The sequence below is a fragment of the Chamaea fasciata genome, unplaced genomic scaffold (genome assembly GCF_029207755.1).
Source record: "Chamaea fasciata isolate MVZ Bird 193981 ecotype frontalis unplaced genomic scaffold, bChaFas1.0.hap1 SCAF_5, whole genome shotgun sequence".
NCBI classification, from domain to species: Eukaryota; Metazoa; Chordata; class Aves; order Passeriformes; family Sylviidae; genus Chamaea; species Chamaea fasciata.
In genome coordinates, this window is record NW_027094090.1 from 45,461,356 (window position 1) to 45,485,068 (window position 23,713).

Below are 23,713 nucleotides of genomic sequence, written 5' to 3' on the forward strand. Positions count from 1 at the left end.
TTAGTTTTTCCAGTGAAAATCTATAACTTGCAAATCTAACAAATTGTAACTTAGCAAATCTGAAATATCAAATCAATTTATCAACCACCAAGATAAATCAGCCCAAGTACTGATTCCCAAAAACCAATAATTATAATATAGACTGGAAAATCACCAGCAATGTGTTAATATTTCACCTTAACCTTAAAAATATGAGTTTTCTGAATCTAAATAAATACCAAAAAAAAAAAAAATTACAAAAAGAGTACTTTTTCTTCCCTCACTATTTTTGGTATTATTTGTCTTTTCTATAAAAACTTACATCTACATCTTGCCAGCAGACTGCCAATATGAAAGTCAACTAAAGCTAAAAGTCATTACGCTTGCGGACACTGTTGTCTAGAGGAAAACAAAATAACCAAGCTGACAAATAAATAACGAAGAAAAACACAAAAGGGACTTCCTGAAAACCAATTACCTGGCTTTCCAGATTGGGCGTGGAGGGGGGGTGGCAAGGAAAGAAAAAGGCTTAGTTTACAGGCAAGAAATTGTAAGCAGTTTTCTTATTCAGTAGAATAAAGTGTCAGCAATGCTACGCTACCAGGTTTCTAACATAACTCTTAGCAATGATTCAAATGGCAATCACGACCACTTAAGCTCATAATAAGGATGTTTTAAGCTGTCTACTCCCACAAGAAAAAAACCCCTAGCATAACAACAATGGATAGAAAGGTGTTTCAAAAGGATTGTCAAATATTACTCCCCATGTAACATTTTGATACTGCATATTTCAGGACTGACAGTGGAATACTTTCATTTTAGACTTGAAAAGTTGTAATATGATAGCAGGTGATGACAACCCAACCAAATACACAGTTTTCAAACAAGCTCTTGCTTTGCACAGCCTCAGCAAACATCTCAATTTCAGCATGACATGGACTATTTTTATTGTGTATTTAGACTGTATTTCAAATGGTAGAACAAATTGTTGGGGTGAGGGGGGAATAAACATTCATTGATCACTTGCTGTCACAGATCATGAAACAGATTAATTGTTGAAAAAAACCCCATTGACTACAGTCTCCAAATGTTGAAGTTAAATGAAACATTGAAAAGCGAAAGTTTTTTAACTTGCAGGGAATAAAAACTTCAAGTCATGGAGGGAGACTGGTAAGACTTCATAGAAAATTTTGTAACATTTTCTGCAACCACTTCCATGGAAAGGCTTCTGCCAGTAGCAATGTGCATACCAAACACTCTATAGCCAGCTCAGGTATCACTGCTGCAGTACTGCAGTATATAGAAGGTAATGAAAAAGATGCACAATCCACCACAAACTATCTCCCCTCATACTTGTGTTTAAATTGTTGCCACCTATACTGACTGCCCTTACAATAATGCTGAGGCACAAACAGGATTATAAATTTTCACAGTTTAGGATTTTAGTGAGTTTTACGTGCCTTATCCTCTTGCAATGAAGCAACCAAGGTATCAGGTGCTTCAGAACTGCAGGTAGTTTTCCACTCTGCCTTAACCAAACGTGTAACATCAATACATGCAAGTACCCTCTGCCTGGCAACACAGGTGTTGCCTGGCCCCCTGAAGATACCACTATCCAGCAAAGAGTAATTTTCTCACCTAAAGAAGGAGCTGCTGTCTTAGAGAATCAGTGATTAATCTGGCCTATTTCTTCTCACATTTGTTTTGATTTTAGCTTCTATCTCTTTCTAATTTTCTCTTTTTTTCCTGTGTGTAGGAGGAAATCCTATACTCTGCTCACAAAAGAGATAGTAGGATACAGCCATTACTCACGAGCTAACAATACAAGCTTATCTTTATAAAGCAAGAATTTGAGAGCACCTCACTAAGGAGAAATATACACACTTTGCTTTAGTGGCAGTAGAGATGAAAACACATTTTGGACTCCCCATGAGCTGTAACTACATTGTCAAGGATGTCTCTGCCATCATACATCTCGCATGCAGGAAATCTGGATAAGAAAGCACAAATGCTGTACATGTATTCAGAGCATGCTTCCTAGACTCATCCCAATTAGTTCCTTCCCTTCTGTTTCCTATCACTTGAATAAAAACATTGGGAAAGATCCAAATAATGACATTTTGACAGCATAAAAGCAAAGACAGGCAAACATTACCAGAGCAAATCCGAAACAAACCAAGCGTAGAGGGAGCTCTTTTCCCAACACCTAATTCCCCATTATATGCTTCCATGAACTTTAATCAGGTCCTTATAACAAAGACAGTATGATTCCCACATACAACATAAATTCTGTAGGTACACATCAATTACCTTCCCAAGAATTAATCTGTACCTGTAACAAGCTTGAAGAACTTCAATAAGTATGAGAGGCTAGGAAAAAAAAATACTGAACCTTCAAATGTAACTACATGCAGCTTGCAGATCTCAGACACATGCAGAGGACAGCACTCACGCAGATACATTTATACTGCAGCTGACAAAGCTATGCTTCAAGAGCAACTTCCCCCTTCAACAAGAAACAATTAACAAAATGGCATAGTTAACTTCTGAAGTAAAGTAACTAAACATACAACTGCCTGATAACCTCCTAGAAAAAAAACTTTAAGATTTGGATTAAAACCAGCTACTTGTCTCAAATTAAACATCAGAGGAAAATAAATGGCAGATTTCACATGCTGAATGTCAGTGACACACGGAGTAAGGATGCCCTAGGGGTAAGACTGACTGATCTATAAGAGCTGCCCTTTCCCCCACATCCACCTTCCACACTTCATTATCACTCTAACATGACTTCAAAATAAAAACCTCTATAATTCCATCAAAGAATCTCCCCTCTACAGGGTTAACACAATTACCACTGATTTGTTTTTGAAATATATATTTATCATCAAATTTGCATTTTAAATATTCAAATCTGATTTACAAAGTAAAGTTGGGAGCAACTCTTTTTAAGCCTATTCTTGCTACACCATACTGTCTGCATGCTGTGGAAATCTATTGCAAGAGGGTTACACAAGCCAGGTATCCTGCTTCTTCCCATACTACACTAGCTCTAGCTTACTATTAAAATATGGCAGAGTCTTAAACAAGTCCAAAAGTCAAGCAGAAAATACTTCTAGTGGATTAGAAATTCCAATATAAAGAAAATGACCCTTATTAAAGGCTCATGAGAACCCCAGCAAGATGATGTAAAATATCAAAATGCAGTAGTAAACTTTCATTTGGTAGAAGACGTTTGAGATAAAAACCCTAATCCAAAGATTAATGAACTAAGCTACACACGCAGCATCCTGCTGCAGTTAGTATATGCAGAGACCAAGAAAATTTTCTAAGCCAAACCTGACAATTTATAAACTCTTGAAATATATGACAATTTACAAACTCTTGTAGGAACCCTTTGAAATAAATGTTACTATATTTTCTTCACACTTATACAGAGAAAATTGAACAACTAAAAAAATAAGGGGTGGCAAAGAACTAAAATAGACACTGCCTGTCATACATACTAGCAAGACACCTAAAGCTAAACTTTCCATTCTCAGGTGTAACAAACAAATCCAGTTGTAAATACCATGCTGAATCTTTTGTACTTCACAATAAAATAAAAACAAGAATAAGGATCAGAGTCTGCTACTGTCAAAACAGTATTACTCTATCTACAGCTCAATAAACTTCTCAAGCTTAATTTCTCATGCAGTTCATGTTTTGTAAACCAGCAGAAGTTCTCATTGAATGTATTTCCTTAAGACAGCAGATAAGCCCAAAATGCAGCTTGTTTTGATATGACTTAAAGGACTGACATAGTTTGTTTCACAATTTATTATGATAATTGAGAAATTGTTCATAACAGTTTAATTATGTATTACACTAGCTGACATTTACTAAAACAAGATGAGGTTATGCATGAGGTGTAAGGGTAGAATAAATGTTTCTTATGAATAAGGCTTGGAATGAATAGGTTTTCACTCCATTTATGACCAGAGTCAAAGCATCCTCTATGAGAATTACCTAATTTACTCACCAAGTCAACTAAAAGACCTAAGATCTCCCTTTTTTTTGTAGTACACCACATGTACTTTGCAGAGCATCTTGGAGGACAAATTGAAAACGTGCCATTTTTTGGAATGTATAGCTCTGATGAACAGCAGTCTGACACATTAGTGCTTAGGTCAATGAGCATATACAGGAAAGAGCTTTGCAGCAAATAACTCATGTACCAAAGTGAGATGACTAAACATAAACTCTTCTAAATGCCATTAAATTAAGCTCCCACTGAGAGAGAAAACCATAGTGTATTTACCACCCTGTGTGTTATCCTCCTATCATGGGAGTCCTTTGAAGTCTGCAGGGGAGGAAAGCTGTCCTGGACCATCAGGTGATGGAAAAGGCCATCACTACTCTACCCTTGTGACCATCACATTGAAAGAAAACACGGTGTGGGGACCAAGCTAAAGCAAGTTATTTTCAACCTCATGCGGAGTGCAGCAGGGGAAAAAAAGAATTTACTCAAGTTGGTTCAGCTTCTACTAACAAACAAACACATACACACCCCTATCCAGATTTTATATATAAAGACATTTACCAGCATCACTAGAACAAGCTTAGAAACAGTTTTATGCTGTATCCGTAAAACAGCAAGGGGTAATACCAGGCCAAATCCTCAGTACAAGAACCCTTCTTATAGCATCACAAGAACATTTCTGTTTGTGCCTCACATTTCAGCTTTATCAACTAAATCCAGAAGTCAGAATAACACAGATTTGCTATCTTTTGTATGGACAGGTAAACTAAGAAAGTTTTTAATCACAATGGGATCCCATCCACATCGGTACATAACCTAGTCAGTACAGACATTTGGAGGTGACAGCAAATACATATTTTACTTCAAAGCTTTTCTACTCTTAAACCACAACTTTTTTTTATCCTTGAAACAAGCATAGCTCAAACAGGTGAATACCCTGCAAATGAATTAACTTCATTCTCCTGTAGCTCACACTAGTCTCAACCTAATCTCTTTCCTAGGCATCTCTTTACACTGGTACCAACATTAAGTTTTAACTGAGTATATCTCTGCCAGCTAGGAAGACCAAATGATCAAGACAGTGAAAATACAGACAGGAACAAGAACTCAACAATTCACCAGGTGTCACTAGTTGAAAGAAAAGGATTAAAGCAGCAATTTGAGACGCTTTTCTGAGCTTTAAATTAGCAAGCTAGTTTTATCATTAAAGAATGCACTCACTAGAGGCACCAGAAGGGAAGCCATGGTGGCCACATCACTCTCCACGGCACAGCCAGGCCATGAAGAGCCCAGTCCCCACCATGCCCTGACCCAGTCAGTCTCAGACTCCAGGACAGCAATGTCACTCCCAGACACCTGCACTCCTAGAGAGGCATGACCTCTTGGGAAAAAGACTCCATCTTTGGTTTTAATTCAATTTATGTTGATCTGATTGTATAAATAAAAACACCTAGAAGACATTACTATTTTCTTCAAATCCTAATTTAAGGTGCATCATTTTGTTAAACAGTACACTGCATACTTCAGATCAGGGTAATTTTAGCATTGTTCACCATTTCATACAAAGACAGTTCACTTCCCCCTTTAAAATAAACAATTAACTCTGAATAACAACCAAAAGCTGTTTAAAAGCAACTTTCTCTTTAACCCAACTGTATGATTAATACTGTTGTTTTGAGACTGGATATCTAAATTTGAGACATCAATTTCTTTCAGAAAAGAACAGTATTTTTAATTCATTTAGTGCTTGTATTAAACTTCTACTTTAGCATGACAAAGACTTCAATATTCTTTATTCGCACAGCAGGTAATTTCAAAAAGTGGTCCATGCAGCTGAGAATGTAAACACAGAGATATTGCTGATGACAGCATTTAGGTCTTAGGAGAATTCATTTACTCTCTCAAGTGCTGCTAGACAATTCTGGGTAATGAGCAGTGAAAATACTGAATTAAGTATTTATGATTTACACAGTATAAATCATATTCTGATATGCCAGACATGCATTTATAACATGCCCAACACGCATTAACTAATCATGAAGTGTGCAACAAAAGTAACTGCAGAAACTGCTGACAGAACATGCTCTTGCATGTGTGAAGAACATGTGGTTGCCTTTCTTTACAACCCATTTGCCAGATACAAATTTCACTCAGGCATAAAATTGCCATTTTAAACCTCCTCCTCTCAATATACATGAAAGTTTCACTAAGGAAATACCTGAAACTTTCATTGCACCTTTCAAGTAAGGACACTTCCAAATACATCAGAAATAGGATTTTCAATAATCCAAAATATAAAAACAGGTCACATTCAGACTCCTTAAGCAAAACTTACAAAGGCTACTAATGCTTACTATAATGTTAAATATTTTCTGTTTTCTACAAGGTCACAATGTCTTTCTATCCATCTGCCTTTCCCTTTTCTATTAATTTAGTTAACATTTAATATACATCATATTTCCTCCTTTTACGCGTTTGAAGTTAAAAGTTAGCACACCATTTAAAAACAAAATTCAAGACAAAACCCCCTTCAACGTAATAGACAGACTGTCCCTAAGTACCACTTGGAAATGACACAGAATTAAGTAATTCTACAGGGCAATCTTGTACTGTTTTCACACATAGCTTTCCCTGATCAGAAGCTACAAGTTTCCCTCTTCATTACAACAGTACAAATTCATACAGCTAATCCCATGGAATTACTTAAGTAAATAAATTTCTGCACAACATATGTAGCAAAACCCAGAAAAGAGTTAGGAAAACCTGGGCAAACACACTCCAGTAATATCCGACTCTGGATGAGCGCAAGAACACCACGCCCTATCTGAAAAGCTGTCTTTTGGTCCCGGTCATGCACTCCCTCCCCCATTTCTGACACCTTCTGTCCCCTCCGCTACCCAGCAAAACCACTGCTAACCCTAAGGTTTGGTTCAAAAATAAAACAGAACTACTCATCCAAAGAGGGCAAAGGGACATTATTAAAAATAAAAATGTATCTCTATGCTTAAATCAGTGCAACTTTTCTGTATTTCAGACTGCTTAATCAAAAAGCTTCCTAGACTTTCTGATAAAGAGCCACAGTAAGTCAACCAGCTGGAATACTACTACCTAGTGGAAAAAGCCAGGCTTGTGCACACCGTGGAAGAAGCTTTGACAGGAGTTAAATGAGATTAAAAGACCATCATAAATTTCTCTGATTTCTGCACAAAACGGAACATGTTATTTTTCCAAAGCCTCTTAGAATCACAGAGAGGCAAATATTTATGAACTAGAACATAGCACAAATAACACAGCAAAATACCACAAAAAAACTTTGTAAGAATATTAACCCATGTAGTTTTCTTTATCCCTTTCAAACCTTCGAATAAAAGAGAAAAAAAAATCTGTTATATCAGGAGGATCCACTAACAGTTAAATATATTACCTTTGGGGAGTGGCGCTTCTCATAAAAGTGACTATACAGAAAAGGAATTTTCTCTGTCAACAATTTTGCTTCCTGTGCTTTATCAGACAGTTCAGGCTTTTTTCCTCCTTCAGTGACAAAGACCTTTGTGGTGGGTTTTTTAAAAGCCTACTATTGGAAGCCTTGCATATCAAACGTAGTAAAGAGAAAAGATTCTCTATATACGACAGTTAACGGGGCTGTTTTCCAAGTCTGTGTTTCAGATCTGGCTGGAAGCAGTGAGGTTACATATTATGTTAGTTCTCTATGAGATATGACTGGAAGAGGCCTCGTGCAATTAACTACACTGAGACATGAAGCATTAATGTAGATTAAATAATCCAGGTTAGATTCATTTACATTGGTATAAAGAGACTGAAAGCAAGATAACATCTAGCCATAGAAACAGGAAAAGCTAGGCCATTCTATTACTGTAAAGGTGGCTTAGCAGTATTATAAAGATACACTGCCTTTGCTTCTCCTGCAGTTTTTTCTTAGAAATATTTACTAGAATCTATGCCACTAGGTTTTCAGGCACTGTCACAATATTATTTCTGTTGATGGGTCGCTGTAGACAACTCCACTAAGGCTGATTTTCAAAGCATCCTCAGCACCTATACCCTTAAGATCAGTATCTTAAAAAAGCCTCAAATTAAACAACCAAAAATTGACATAATCTATTCCTACATACTTTTTTTTGGCTAGGGATGCATTACTTTTCGTGAGAACTGACCAATGCCACTACAAAAAACCTGTGGCAGTCATATTTTAAAATATCTTCAACAAGTTATCTAAACTAGCACAGAACTTGGCAAATGATGTCTACCAATCCAAGGAAATCATTCTAAAAATTTAAGCAGAAAAAAGATGTCACATCCTATCTTTCAAATAAAAACACAAAACAAACAACAAACTCTGAACTAAGATACAATTCCAGTTACCAAAAGCAGATATGACAATCCAGTCACGTAAAGATGTAAATTTACCAATTACTTAATGCAGTATAATATCATTAAAAAGTCAAGAATGACCATCAACTGCAGGTGTAAGATATGCTCAAATCTTCATTTGTCTTACTTTATCACAGAGCACATATATTCAAAGAACAAGGTTCTCCTGCTACAAAAAAACAGATCATTTTTATTTATCTTTGCAATCCTAGTTTCTGAAATTGCCGGAAGATATAACACAAACACAGTTCATTCAGGAACCTATTTCAATATTAAAATATACTATCACTACTACTCACATGACTAGAATTTTAAAATTCTATTGCTAAACACTTGCAAGCAAGAGAGATGAAACTGGAAAAATCTGCATGTTTTGTTGCTTACTTATTGAAAGATCTAAATGCATAAATTGGGGAGGTGGAAGGCGGTGGGAATTGACACTCATCATCTTTAGGCAGATGAGGCACTTAAGACAAAGTTTCACACCAGTGCTGGAGACACTTCACTTTCCACCACCAATAAGAAAGTGCTTGCCTCCATCCCCCCAGCCAGTCTCTCTCTTCCTCCCTCACCATTAACTTTGTAATGCAGACAGGTGTGGAAACCTCTTCAGTTTACTGATGCAACAGAAATGATTTGGAAATAAGTGCTTAATTCAACTCAAACTGTAATGCTGTAATACAAAAACAATGGTTCTGATGGGCTCCCTCCAAGGTAAATAAGGAAAGAGAGATGGCTCTGTATTAAGATCTTTGGGTTACTCTCTGAACCTATTTTCTCTACTGGTTACAGAGGCACGTATTAAAAAAAAAAGGCACAATGCAAATCAGTCAATCTGGCATAATTCATATTTTAGATGTGAAAAAAAAATTCAGGTTTTATCTACCCACTGCTAGAAACAGATGATTAAGAAGAATATAGGTATTTTGTTAAGATGCAGCTACAGGTGAAAATGATTACTAGCTATCCATTCATGCCCAAATTAACTTTTAACTTTTAAGTCATTAAACTAATGACTTAAATCCTTCAACTATTGTCTACCTCCTCCACTACCAGAAATACTCACAAATATCAGGAGGCCAAAACTCCTATTATGTAAGATCACCAGGAGCAATAAAAAAAACAAAACTCTTTTAAAGAAAGCAGGTTCAAAACACTTAGTTAACAGCACTGAACACTTAATAATTCATATACAAACTATACTCAAACACATTTAAAAAATACTAAATATAAGTAACTGACTACCAAAGCATATCAAATCCCTATCTTCAGAACTCATAATTGGCTTTGTATTGCTTCTAAAGTACCAAAATTGCAAAATTCAAGAAGAAAGGCATATAACTACTAAAGAAACTAATTACTATACACAATTATGTTGTTTCTCCTGTGCAGCCCACAAGGGGGGGGGGGGAGGGAAGACTACATTTAATAACCAAAGGCCACCTTCTGACTAAATACATTTTAAAGCTATTATTTGGGCTATGGATCAAACATTTTTGGTTTTGAGAAGTATACTAAGATTTATCAGAAACAACCCTCCAAAAGACATTTAGGTTGACTGTATTCCCTGATAAACAACCCAGAATTACGAGCAGCAGTTTTAAAAATACTGTGACTTGTGCAAATGGGAACACTGTTAAGCTGTTTATCTTGTTTAATCCTGAAAGTAAATAGCATAAGCTCCAAAATATTTTGCTTCTTTGCCATAACCTACTGAATCACATTTGCAAAGGTAATGAAACATTATGGAAAATCTTGTATGTTTGGAATTGCTTCTGAAATTGCTTTACCTGAGTACTGCACAGGCCATTATTCTCAAGACCACTGTGTCTGTAAATTTCAGTGATTTAAATCCAAACTGTGGCTTCAGTGATGCCAATGATCTCGTCACTCCTGAGGTGATCAGTTCTTCAGAAACAAAACAAGAACCCTGCACAACTCCACTACCAGGCCCATTTTTAAATATGAATGCTATAGTTAAGTCATTTTTTTATTGTTGCATCTTCCAAATATTTTCAAACTGCTACTGTAGTTCATTTTCAGGTTATTTAGTTGTTTTTAAATATTATTTGCAAGAAAAAAAAATTTTTTTTAGTTTCCTTAGATGTCTTTCATCCAACACTAATGATTTCCACACCAACAATCCTGTTTCATTTAATCTCAAACACGTATTCGTATTAAAAGTTAAGAATATATTTTATAAGATATATCAATAATTATTTCCACACTGCGCCTTCTTACCCAGTACCAAAGTAAATTTCTGAGCTGCTGTTTTACACAACATTTTTAAAAGATTTTAATGCAGCATATATGATTGATATATTTAGCAGCTGAGCACCTCCTTTCCTCTCTGTACACAGGAAGTTTCCCCTCCCATCTGCTCAGGATATTCAAAAAAATAAGTATAATTACAAACTGCTGTTTTTCCATCGATACTGCAGAAAGTGACTACTATTTACCTGTAAACAAGAAAATAAAGCTGAACCCGAACACACAGTGTAACCTGCACCGGCTCCCTGACAGAGTCACAAGACACCTACTGGTACAAAGGGAGGAATGTGGGGATGAGAGCAGCAGCCAGCGCAGGGAAAAATAAATGCGGCTTGGAGTGATAGCGCCAGGGTTGTGCCAGGTTGAACTCTTCTGTGGAGCTACTGAGTTTTTCACAGCCAACAGCAGCCCCTGTTTTGTCTCTCACAGTTATATAGGAAGTCTTTAGCTTCATATTTGGGTTTCAGAGGAGGCACAAATTAAGGTGAACTATGAAATAGACCCATGCTTTACAACAAGACGCTTGAACCATTTAGTACGATATTTATGACACAGCTTTAAGACTGAATAGCGGCTAAGCAGGCAACAAGCCCACGGCACACGTAGGTACTCTACTGCTGTTTGTGACAACCAGACGCCAACCAAGGACAGCAGAAGATGCACCAGCAATAACCTAATGATAGACTGAAAAAATGCCTTTTAATTTTCCCCAGTTAAATGTATATATAGCCACATCTTTTTTGGCCTACAGAGAGTATTTATGAACTCTACATTGAGAAACTCAATTTCATTTCAAGACATATAGAAAACTGATGGAAATATAAAATGTAATCTATTACTTCATAACTGGTTTTCCTCCTCTTATGTAATAGTAGTTATGTTATTACTATATTTTCAAAAATAAAAGCTCTCCCTAAACCCCACATACCGAATGCAGATCAACGTTTAGTATCTGTTCTGTATTCTACATGAGAAATTATTCCAAACCTTACAGAAAAAAATACCCAAACAAAAAGCTAATATTAATAGCTGCATATATTTGATTTAGTTACCAAATATAAAAGTTAATACACTGTATTCAATCTTTTAGAGCCTGATATAAAATATAAGTAAACAAACAGGAAGCTGCCATTTTTCCAAGCATCCACCCTGCGCTAAGGGTCCATTCTTCAGTATCTATTGTTTTCCCAATTTACTGGAGCTACAGAAATAATGGGCAATTTTCACGGACTTTCACTTCATAAGCAGCAATGCCCAACAGCTGACACTGAGCAGGTTTCCCAGGGCTTCTTCACAAACTTACAAGGAGGAGCCCTCATCACACGTGGTTACATAACAGCAACTATTTATAGGTAACCACTTGATTCACATTATCCACTGGGTTTTAAACCATTTCATATGTTGTCACTTGATCTATCATTTTAGTTCCATAATCAAAATGCCGCTTAAGAGCAAAGTAAAAAGTTTCAGTGACGCCTGTCTGCAGTATCAACAACATACCACACAAAGTATTTAATCTTATCAGGAGAACCAGACGCTGGTTTCACAAGATTGGTCCTCTATAAATATATGCTGAGCAACAGTTGTTTTCTTTGCTTAATCTCCCACTCTGTCAATATTCATTACTATGCACCTAACTAACTCCTAAAACCACTGAAAGAAACCTTAGTTGTGCTAAAATCACATAATTTCTCAGTGGTCTGAGACATACTGAGATATATGACCAACATTTCCACTCCAGAAAGTGCCCTAGCAACTTATACAATTCTTACCTCACAACTTCAGAGACAGCTGTTTAACACCTTCAGGTTCTCTTAGGAAATGTCTCAGAGAACCACATACGACTATCAGCTGGCTCATGTATGAATACAGCAGTATTTCATGAACATCAACCTATTCTAAGAACATCAAATGCTTACATTTTCTCCAGCTTTTCTAACGGGCTAATGGCTTTCTTAGAATACAATTTCATCCTAAAATACACCTAACTGTAATAGTTGGTGACAGCGTGGGCTTTCCTCATCACAGATTTTGGCCTTTGTTATCTATCATATTAAATGATCTCAGTGTCAATTTCTTTACATTTTTGTAAACTGGCTTCTTCACGTTTTTTGTAAACTAACCTATAGAACAAAACTTTTTAATCCGGTTTTCTCTCAATAACAGAACAATGGTCTTGCTGATGACTTAATATTCTTTGATAATTCTTAGTAATCCATATTTTGCAAAGATATTTACTTCAGTGAACACCAATTAACTGTAAACCTCACGAAATGTTAACTTTAATGACTGCTGTATAAAGACACACCTTGCACATACCTGAACAACACCCAAACAAAGATACTTCCATATAGTAAGATAAGAACAGGAAGCCAGAAATACTTGGGAAAAGATGTTTCTGAAAGACTATATTGGTTATGACAGTTGACTATGATATTACTGTCTCAGTACAGCTTCACGCCTACAAAATGCTCTAATCCACCAAGCAAAGAAGAGAATGTCATGATTCTGACAACTTCAACACAAACTGAAAGCATCCAAGTATCCTTAGTGAAGGTGACAAAATGCAGATGTTAAAAACCAGAGACTGTCGTGAAACTCTACCAAACCTTTAAAAACAACAGCAGTCAGAGAAGGGAGAACAATTACGAGGTACAGATAATAATTAAATGAAATATGATTAGAGGGCACAGAGTAACATTCACTTATGCAAAATACCTAAGAAGTTCAACCTAAAATCAAAGATAGGCAGGAACCGTAGCTAGGAGTGCAACTGAAAGATATGTCATTTCTTTGTTCTGGTATAAGAAGACAGCCCTGATCATCATAATATATGCTAGTTGTTCCAGAGAAGATAAATAAAAAAAGAAAACAAAAGGTCGTCATCATCAAAACGTAAGATACAACTGTCCTTCACCTCACCACATTTTCAACATATTGCTGAAATAAGAAAGCAGAAAATTGTCCTGAAATTTAGAGAAGCCTTTCAGTGTTTAGTTAAAAATGTTATCAAGTTAGTACTTTTCAGTCTTTTTAAAATCATTTTGCCTAATTCTGGCTTACTGCATGAAAAATTAAAACGTGACTCGACAGCTGTTTCTTCTGCTGCTGCATTGACAATGCTGCTCTATCACATTTCTGTTTTTTTGACATTAGGCACAGCACCCCGATAAACATGCTTCCTAGCAAATGAAATTTCTAATCCTTTAAAAGCAAGCACTATACCACAAAACCCCAAATATGCCATTAAAGCACTGTTACAACAATTCCCAGTATCAATGTGTCTATGGTATTTTACAGCACAATAGGGTATAATGATCACCAAGGATGTGGCTAAAGCCTTACTATCCAAGGACTGATGTATCAAAAGCTGGTCCAATGCAAATTACCTGATTTATGCACCCGTTATAGTAATTATTTTCCATATAACAGGATCACAGAACTAAAGAACTCAGGTTTTTTTTCCTTTCCCAATGTTCTTGTGCTCCAAGTTGGCAGATCAGCTCAAGTACAGGTGTTGTTTATTCCTTGTGACTATCAGTGGTTCAAACTGCTGTTTGTACATGTTCTAATTAGCCAGTTCTACTAAACTCTTGACAGTTGACATCACTGCTAAAAGAAGTTCAGGAAACCAACAACTCTGGAAGAATTGCCAACCCATCAAGTTAGTAAAGAATAAGTATCTATAAATTTGTATTCAATACAGAACTATAAGAAGTCATTTTTCCAAACAAGCACTAACTTTCACTCTTCTTCAGATAAAAGCTGTCAAAAGTGCATCATGACTCTTCACAAAATACACAGGAAAAAAACCCCATCCCACACCACTAGCGGGTGTTTCTGGAGAAAGCCCTGTTTCATGGGGAAAAACTCTGCCAGGGCCGAAAAAGAGTAAGTAACAGGATATAAAATATTCAGAAAGTTTTAAAAGCCCCCTAGGCCTAGACTTATTTTTAAAAAGGAAATTATTGTGTAGTGATTAAAATATGTAAATATAAAATGCTTTTACCTCTATCATTCAAGTTGCTACATCAGTATGTGAACAGGCACCAAAAAAACCCTCCCAAACCTCAGTTCTAACACTCAGAAGGCAAAAGCCATTGCTATAATTACATGCATTGCAAAGTAAGGCAGTGATTGCTAACAATACCCTGGTTTAGTTTGTTCTTTAGATGTGAACCATAACTGTTAAGTAAACATTTGGCATTTTAAAAGCATCACATGCTAAAGTTGTAGTGTATTATATAAAATTCTGAACTGCCACCGATTACAGTGGTGTCCTCCTGCCTCAACAGCTATACAAGACTTGCTGCAGAAATCAAAAAAGAATAAGCATTAGAAAGCATGAAGCTAAAAAGTTAAGATATCCATAACTTAAGAACTGTAAGCAACATTTGGTGAGCTTATGTTAGAAAAGCTTTATAATTACTGGGCTTGATTTTTAGACATGATCTTGTCCATTTTCACATCATACCATACAAAGCATTCAATAAATACACAACTAGTATATACGACTTTTTAAAATACAGCTCAATAGCTCTCTTGGACAAAAAATAGAAACTCATTTGTACATGGAATATCAACAGCTTCCACTTAACATGAAAAGAGGGTCAAGAGAAAACTCACAGAAAGATTTTAATGTAGACATTTTACTGAACCAGACTTCAACAAAGCCTTTCCCAACTGCACTTTTTAGGTGCAATTACTCTTTTACACTGCTGAACAGGAACTTATTAAGATGCGTAATACATTTTTTTTTTCCTAGCAGCAGGTAGTCATTTAAGAAATTACAAGATTTGTATGTTACCAGGCCATTCAAAAAATTCTACATAGTTTTACTGTAAGAGCTCCACATCATAACAGTAACACATGCAGACTGAGCATCTTAACATCCCTGTCATAAGCTATACCATATTTACACACTGCAGTGTTAGGCAGAAATTGAAGCCAGAGCCATTCAGGGGAAATACATAGCCATGATCTGTTTCTCAATTTAAATTATATTTGCAATTATAAATTAGGTATTTCACTACACGCTAGTGGCATTTTACATATTAAAAAGATCAATTAATGCACTACATTCTTAGCCAAGCTTAAAATAAATGACTCCCCACATTCAAACTGTAATTTGCTTCAGACAACATGGGCTTTAATTTGCAAACTCTTCAGTACGGATGTAGGCAGAACCCACCTCATGATTTGTGTAGAGCTCCATCCTGGGTAAACACATGGCTACACAGCACAATATGCAAATACAAGATACGAACCTTATTGCGTTTCTTTCCCAAAGATTTTTTTAAGTCAGACTCATTACTGTCAAAGCAGTATTTAAATAATGCCAGAAAAAAAAAATGCTTTCATCTTTCCAATTTAAGTGGCCCCTTTAATGCCAAGTTAACATTAAAATGGTTTATCTATGTTGGAGAATTAAATTCTGTTTGTTCTTTCAAGCACAAACAATTTTAGAGGAAAATTTTCACCATGTATTTTAACATGTGATTTTATGTTTTCATATCTGTTACTTCTACATTAATTATTCAAAACAAGCCTCTCTTATGTCACTTACTGAAGTGCAGATGTAAATAACGAGAGCTGTGTGTGAAGATACAGAATTCTTATAACAAAGCAATATGGCAATTTCTTTAACATCTTAAGCACATAAAACACCAGATCACCTACTTTCTTTTTTCCCAATTTTAATAAGAAAAACAAATCTGAATTTGGTACTAAGTCTAATTTCATAAATGTTTTCTTGTGCCCCTCATCTTCCCAGTATTTAACCTTTGGTGATACAGTTTCCAGTTCAATTAATACAATAAAAAAGGGAGGGCGGGAGGGAAGTAATGGAAAAACGTCAAACCAGGCTCGCTCTTGTATCTATACCGTGATACCTACAAGAATGTTGCTACTGATCTTTTGATAAATTACAAAAGAACAGAAATTATTCACCAAAATTTAAAAAAAAAAGATTATAAATCAACCCCGTTTTGCACATAACACCCATAACACTGTGAACAACCATCAGCAAAGTGCCAAAGACAGCAATGAGTTTAAAACAACTACAGCCAGCTACCAAAATTGTTGCAGGAGAGACAAAGGGGATCAAGGTCAGCATTCTTCTAACGCAACAGCTAATCCGCTCATATGAACATGGTATTGGCACTGGTGGGAGTAATAAATTTGCAAGAAATATAAAACATACATGATCCCACCTGATTTCCCCCGTCCTTTCGAGAGAACCATTTTGCTCTCACTGGTCTCAAGCCATTACATATCTGAGCGAAGAAGGGGAGGGAGGAGTTCACAGAAGTTCAGGGTCAGACAATGTTCACGATTCTTGTCACCTTCTAACTCAAAGCTCAAAGCAAAAGAACTCTTATGCCACGCACTGAAACCTACATATTTCGGGTGTGCGTGTGGGGGGAGACCTGCAATCGGAGCGATGTGTCATACGTGCGGAGGCTGCGAGGAGAAGAGCTGTCAGGAGAACGCTGCCTCGCTTGAAGAGGAGGAGGCGGTGGGGAAAGGACGGTGACGAACGCAGGATCACCAAAAAATCCGGCAGTGCTCAGGGGCTGCCATCCCTGCTCACCCCTCCGGCCCGGTTCCGCTCAGCTGCCCTCGCAGAGGGCTCAGCCGGCCGGAGCTGCCCCCCAGCCCCCGCGGAGCCGCTCCCAGCCGCCACCGGGCAGCGGAAATCCCCCGCAGCCCGGCCCGACCCTGCCCGGGGGCGCCGAGCGACGCTCCCCGCGCCCGGGGCTCCACGGGCGGCCCCGGCCCTCTCGCGGGGCGCTCTGCCACGACCGCCATCACTTCCCCCCCGCTCCGGGGCCGCGCTGTCACCTCACCCCCCGCGACGTCCCACGCACCGCAGGGCGAGAGCCAACACCCCGCCGCCAGCCGGACCCGCACCCTGGGCCGGGAGACAATGAACAGCCACAACTCACCAGCAGCGCCGGAGCTTCGCGGGTCCGGGGGCGGTTTCTTTGCCCCTTCTCCTTCCCCTTCTCCTCCGCCCAGGAGCGGTATCCGGCCGCCGGGAGCCGAACCCCCCCTCCCCTCGCCGCCCGAGAGCCTTCGCCTCCTCCGGACCGCCGGCCGCGCTCCCTCCCCGAGGAAAGTCACTTTATTCCCCGCTCCAACATGGCTGCTCCCCCCGCCGCCGCCGCCGCAGCAGCAGCTTTCTCCTCGCCGCGGCTCCCCACCGCCGCCACCGGAGAGCGGCCGCAGGCCGTGCTCGGGAGCCGCCCGGCCGGCCGCTGGCGGTGCCGAGAGCGTCAGCCGAGCCGGGCCGCGGGGGTGTGCGAGGAAGGGGCGAGCCGGGCTGGGCTGCGCGTCCCCGCTGCGGGCTGACGCCTCCGCCCGCTCGCACTGAGCCAGCCCCGCCGGCTCCGGGCGCAGGAGGGGCCGCGGGGACGCCCGTGCGCCGGCGACACCTGGCGGCCGAGGCGGCTCCGGCTGAGCCGGCGGCTGCGCGGGGAGCGGGGGGGTCAGGGCGGAGCGCGGGGAATGCCCCGGGCGGCGGCGCGGGGAGCGGGGGCTGCCGCAGCGCTTTTCTGGGCCGCCCTCCCCGCTGCGGGGGAGCCCGGCCGCGCCGAGCCGAGTGGGGCGCTGCTGCCGTGCGCCGCGCCTCAGCGGCCCTGCGCGGCCGCCTCCTCCTGCGGGAGGAAGTGGGTCTCATCGGCAGAGGCTCCCGGGAAGCCGCCCCAGGGCCCTGCGCGCTGCCGGCCATCCGAGGGGTCTCCCCGAGCCGTTTCGCGTAGGGCCGGGTAGAAAAGAGCGTTTGCTCGCTTCATTTTTACCGGGTCCTTGGTAGCGTTTCCTCTTGGGTTTGCAGGGCGATTTAGCTCATCTCTGAGGCATCCCCCTGCGCACCCTTCCTACGGCTGGCACATTAGTAGCCGAAGTTAAGGGAAGCCTGTGTCTCTTTAGATCAATTTCTAACTCATGTTTTCCGTATTTATTCTCGTGGTATTTTCTTTCCTTTGTCTCCTGCATTCACGGTCCCCGTACCATCCCCCTTGTCCTCCTCGTGATCGCTCTGACAGCGCCAACGGCGCTGCCTTCCTGAGCTTAGAATCCTCTTCCCCTCGAAGTGATCTAGTCTGTCTTTCCTCACTTCTCGGCCCTTTCCAGTCCTAAATTTCTTAGGCTTTGTGTGTTACTGAAGGAGACCTAGAAAGTGAAAGCTAGTCTTGACAGCCAGCTGTTGTGTACTATTTTTTTTTTTTTTTTCACATTTCCATCACACAAAGAACACGATCTACCAGGAAGGCCAAATCTGTACTGATTTTAGTGACATGGTTTTGAACTTAAAGTACCGGGGCATAGGTACACTTGGGCCAGAATTTGGAAAATGGTTTGTTGTTTTTTTTTTCCTTTTGGACATCTGCTGATCCTTGCTGCTTATGTGCTCTCTTGCTTTTGTCAGTTCAAATTTGGTGTCATGGGGCCTTTTCCCATCTCCATGCAGACCCAGGTTATGGATCTTAGCTTCCCCACACTCCTGTGGATGCTGAGTGAGGCCAAAACTGCTTCGTTCTGTAGGCAGGTCTGTACTATGCTGTGTCTAGGTGGAGAGTAGAGTACATTTTAATTTGCAGCAGCAAGCCCCTGATCTTGAGGAACTCCATGTGCAGCTTATTTAAGCCAGGCCTTCTCCACAGTAGGGCCAAGTGGCAGCTGCCTTCACAGGAGCAGTGCCAGTTGAAAATTCCCCTGCTTCCAGCTCTGTTGACCCTTCCAATAGCACAAGCAAACCAGAACACAGGCAAGTATGTTTCCCAGTAAACACAGGAGTCAATTGCTCTTGCCTAAAAAAGGAGTGCAAGCTTGAAACTACTTAAATGCACAGAAATCCACTTTGCTCATGCTGATGTAAATTTCTAGTGACATCGGTTTACGATAAAAAGAAGTAAATATGAGTCAGAAACAAACTTTCTGTTTGTACAGACTAAACATGATTACCAAGGTATTTTTGCATGTTTTCAAGATGTAGGACAGCTACCTTACATTTGCAAAACTTGTGGGATTTTTAATAACACAGAGAATGCAGACACTCAAGCTTTGAACTTTCTGGTAATGCAAAGATACCCCTTACAGATCTCCTTTAAAGCTCAGGACCTACCAGTTCTTGCTAGACCTACCAGTTCTCCTGATCTTTGAATGCTAACTAGATGATGTATGTTTTGTTTTATCTTATTCAATTTGAAGGCTATTTTGAGTATGTAGTAACATTGGAAATGATAGCGTGCAAGTTTATTATGTGCATGATTTGTAAAACAAGTTTTTGAGACAGCACAATAATGACTGCAGCACGTCCATTTATTGCAGCACATCCAAGTAAATGCTGTTCCACCTATGCAGTACAGAGAGACGGTGGGTTGGAAGTTTATGAAGCTGTGTTTTTATGTATTAAAAATACCAGTAAAATATGTTTGTTTTACTTGATACATATTCATGTCTGCTGTTGATACTTCTGTTATTAGAGGAAAAGTAATTGTGGCAAATAAAGGAAGAAACTAAAAAAATGAGCAGTTAGTATGAGTCACCCAAGAAATAAGGGGTCAACAGTGATTGCAGTGTAATTAGAGTATTTTAGGGTTTTCCCCTTGTAATGGGGAGAATAATGAATTGTTAAGAGGGAAGAATTTGTAAGAGTAGAACACTTGATATCCATTTGGCCTTTGTATCTGCCACTACCTCATGACCTCAGATGAAGATTTTCACATCTGGGCAAAAGACAGTGCAGAAGGAAGACAGAGTGACAGACTTAAGTTTGAAATGTAGGCACTAGTTTTGATTGATTTATCCCATGGATCTAGTTTTATAACTATAGGTATTGATTTGTTTTATTATTTAGTGGATTATGTAGCAATCAATCATATTTCCATCTAGCTAACCATGATTATTAATATTTTAAACTAGTTTTAAAATGGATTAGCTGGTGAGTGCAATAGATCTTCTCTCTAATCCAGCAAGAATGGAATACACCCAGGTTACATGGAATGAATTATTGCCACTGGACAATCTGATGAAATCTACATCAGCCATTAGAATATAAATCCAGCAGTAGGAATACAGTGCTCCTCAGGGGACTGAGATTTCCTGCTTTGAAAATGAACATTTTGGCTCTACCTCTACATTTTGGTTTTACCTCTACATTTCTTGTAGTTACAGTAAAAGTATGAGAGTTGAATCAGTGGAGTTCACATAATGGTAGATGGAAACCCTACAGAAACCTATGCATTTTTAACACAATGTATGTGGTAAGCAGTTACTTCCCTGCCAAGAGGCAAGCTCAGGATTCTGTGTCACTGCATCAGGAGTCAGTGACCTCGCAATCAGCCAGCAGTGTGGGAAAGCATTGTGCTAAACTACAAGGGATGTGTTCGTTTGCAGGGGAAAGACTGAAAGCCTTGGCAGGTTATCAAAAGAGGAAGTGATTTCCAAATACAATATTCTGTTTTGAAATGCAATTGTTTTTTTCTGTTGGGTGCCAAAAATTTCTGAAGAATGCAATATCCTCTAACTAATTGTATCTGTGCTCTGAGAAAAGAAACAGGGCTATTGTTCTCCTCACAGCATGAACTATTTATATATTAGTCTTTGTAGCACTCCTTTCTGTAATGATTGTCTTCCACCTACGCAGAACTCCAACCCATTTAAAATAATCAAATAAGACAGTTTCTTGCTTTCTTACACCAAGCTGATATTCATATGAAGTGTTTTCCAGGTTACTTGGATTTAGTACAAGGCCTCTAGGCTTAATACAGTACAATTCTATTACCTCACTGGATGACCAAACCCCTTCCTTTCTAATGAATGGGAGCAGGAAGTAGTAACGTGAAGGAGGTGCCCCTTGAAAGAAGCAAAAAGTGATATGCTTCTGCTGACAAGGGCTGTAGCCATTTCTACCATGATTTCTGTAACTGGTAGCTGGTCATTGTTTTCCTTGCAATTTGCTTTAGCTGTGTGTATTTCACATAGGCATTTGCAGAAAGTTACTATTTGTTCTTGTAAACCTTGCTTTTGGCAAGCAGGAAAGAGTTCTCAAAGTGAAAATACTGGGGTGTTCATTATCTACACTTGAGATTTTAATTTGCTTAGCTTTACAGGTGTTTGGAGACTGATTAACTGGTGCAGAAATTACTAGAAGACTAAGCACATTACCTGTGCTTACTTCCTTTCTCTATATTATCACTGTATAGCATATTAATATTTTTAATATAGGAAATTACATATACATGACATATCCACTTTTCCTTTATATTGCTTTTCTTCCTTTATATTGCTAAACCTTTTAGTTCCTGTATGTAACATTACAATATCCTGTCACAATGCTACTTAAATATTGTTTCTCATTTCCTCACACCTTGCATCTCTCAATTTTGAAGAATATATATCAGTCACGTAGATAATAATTTTAGTATCTTTACAATATCAGAATGGATGCTTTTATTTATATCTGGCATTTGTGGTATTTGTACATACAAGGTTGTGCATAATTTTTTGATCTGGAACACTGTTTTAGTGGAAAATCTAGTTTCATTGCTTGTTTTTTCTTGACTGTTTTTTTTTTTTCCTGGATGGAGATTCCTTCAGCAAATGTAAATGAAGTCTTTCCGTTGACTTCAGCAAGAGTCAGCTTAGTCCTTGTAGAAGGAATTAATAGCATGGAGACAGACTCTTTTTGTACAGTTCTACCTGGGTTTGCAAATAAACATTAGACACTCCTTTATTTCTCTACTACTGCTCTGAAAGACAGGACATCCTGCTTTTCAAAACAAAAGATATTAAGCCTACTTCAATTACCACACACAGATAGAAAATCGTGAGGTATTTTCTGTAGATTGTCTAAAAATGAGGTTTTTGCCTTGGGCGATGTATCACTATAAAACTCTAGGCTAGTGAAAGAAAGACTTTTTAAAAATTATTTTTAAAAAGATATTTTGTTTATATTTTGTGTTGGAGACTTAAGGTGATGAAAAGATTTTGAGCAAAACAATGAAGATCTGCTGGTAGTGAAAACTGGCCACTAGTTTATGCACACCTCTGCTGCTTGTCCCTTTCAGGTACCTTTCAGGGATACACTTCTCCCTCTATGAAACAGAAATCTGAAATGGCAGGGGAAGAGGCTCCTGTTCTGCTCTGTTTCTTTCATGCAGCTTCAGTGTCTCAGACAGAATAGCAAGCATGTCTTTCTCTTCTTCATGGCAAGTAAATTGCTTCATAGAAATTGGCAGTCATTATTCACTGAACTGATTAGAAATGCCATCAGTGAGTCTCAGAACATTTGTATCATTGCCAACTCAAACTACTTAGTGGATTTGAAATTAAAGCACAAAATACACAGAGACTCCTGCAGTTACAAGACTGTAGGTGTCAAACATCTTGGTTTTTCCTTATTGCAATGGTTGCTCTGTCCAGAGTGGTTCAGGACTTAACTGAAATAGCTTTCAGTCATGACAGCTGGTTACTTTCCTGTAATCCTGTTACATAAAACTTAAGTTTGTTCTAGCAAAGATGGTATCTGTTCCAGTGAAGATAAAACCAGATCATTCTCAAATTTCTCTCTTTAATGCTGGACAGGAAGGTGTAGAGAGACCTGGGAATAAAGGAAGTGGGAGCAGAACTAAAATCTGATGTAGAAAATTTGATGAGTATGAGAAAAGGCACATGAAAATGGAACCAGTGTGCATAGTGAATGCTGGAAATAAAATGAGACACAGGAAATCTGGGGGTAGAATGAAATGAGCTGAGGGAAACCTAGGCTACCTCAGTGAGAACTGAGTACTGCACACATTGTTTTCTGTATGCCACAGGTCAAGGATATATGATATATTGTTCATGTGCAGAGACTTTCTTATATATTCTAGAGATCCCTGTGCATGCTCAGATCAACTACATTTTGGAGTTTTTTGTGCACTGGCAGCTGGTTGGCTGACTGCTTTGAAACTTATAATGGCAGCTTTTGAGATGTCAGTAGGAGGTAGTGTTTGCAAAACAAGCACTACAGATAGAGAAGGGGGACAGGAGGAGAGCAGAGAT

The 23,713-nt window shown here is 39.0% G+C and overlaps 1 protein-coding gene across 2 annotated transcripts in view; it reads right to left on the minus strand.

The window, feature by feature from the left end:
* The window catches only part of CDK17 (cyclin dependent kinase 17), a 90,866-nt gene extending 72,937 nt beyond the window's left edge, over positions 1–17,929 (minus strand). For both annotated transcript variants that reach the window (XM_066183416.1, XM_066183415.1), the window contains exon 1: positions 17,611–17,929. The gene's annotated coding sequence lies outside the window, so the exon portion shown is untranslated. The remainder of the gene's footprint in view (positions 1–17,610) is intronic.
* Between the last annotated feature and the right edge of the window lie 5,784 nt (positions 17,930–23,713).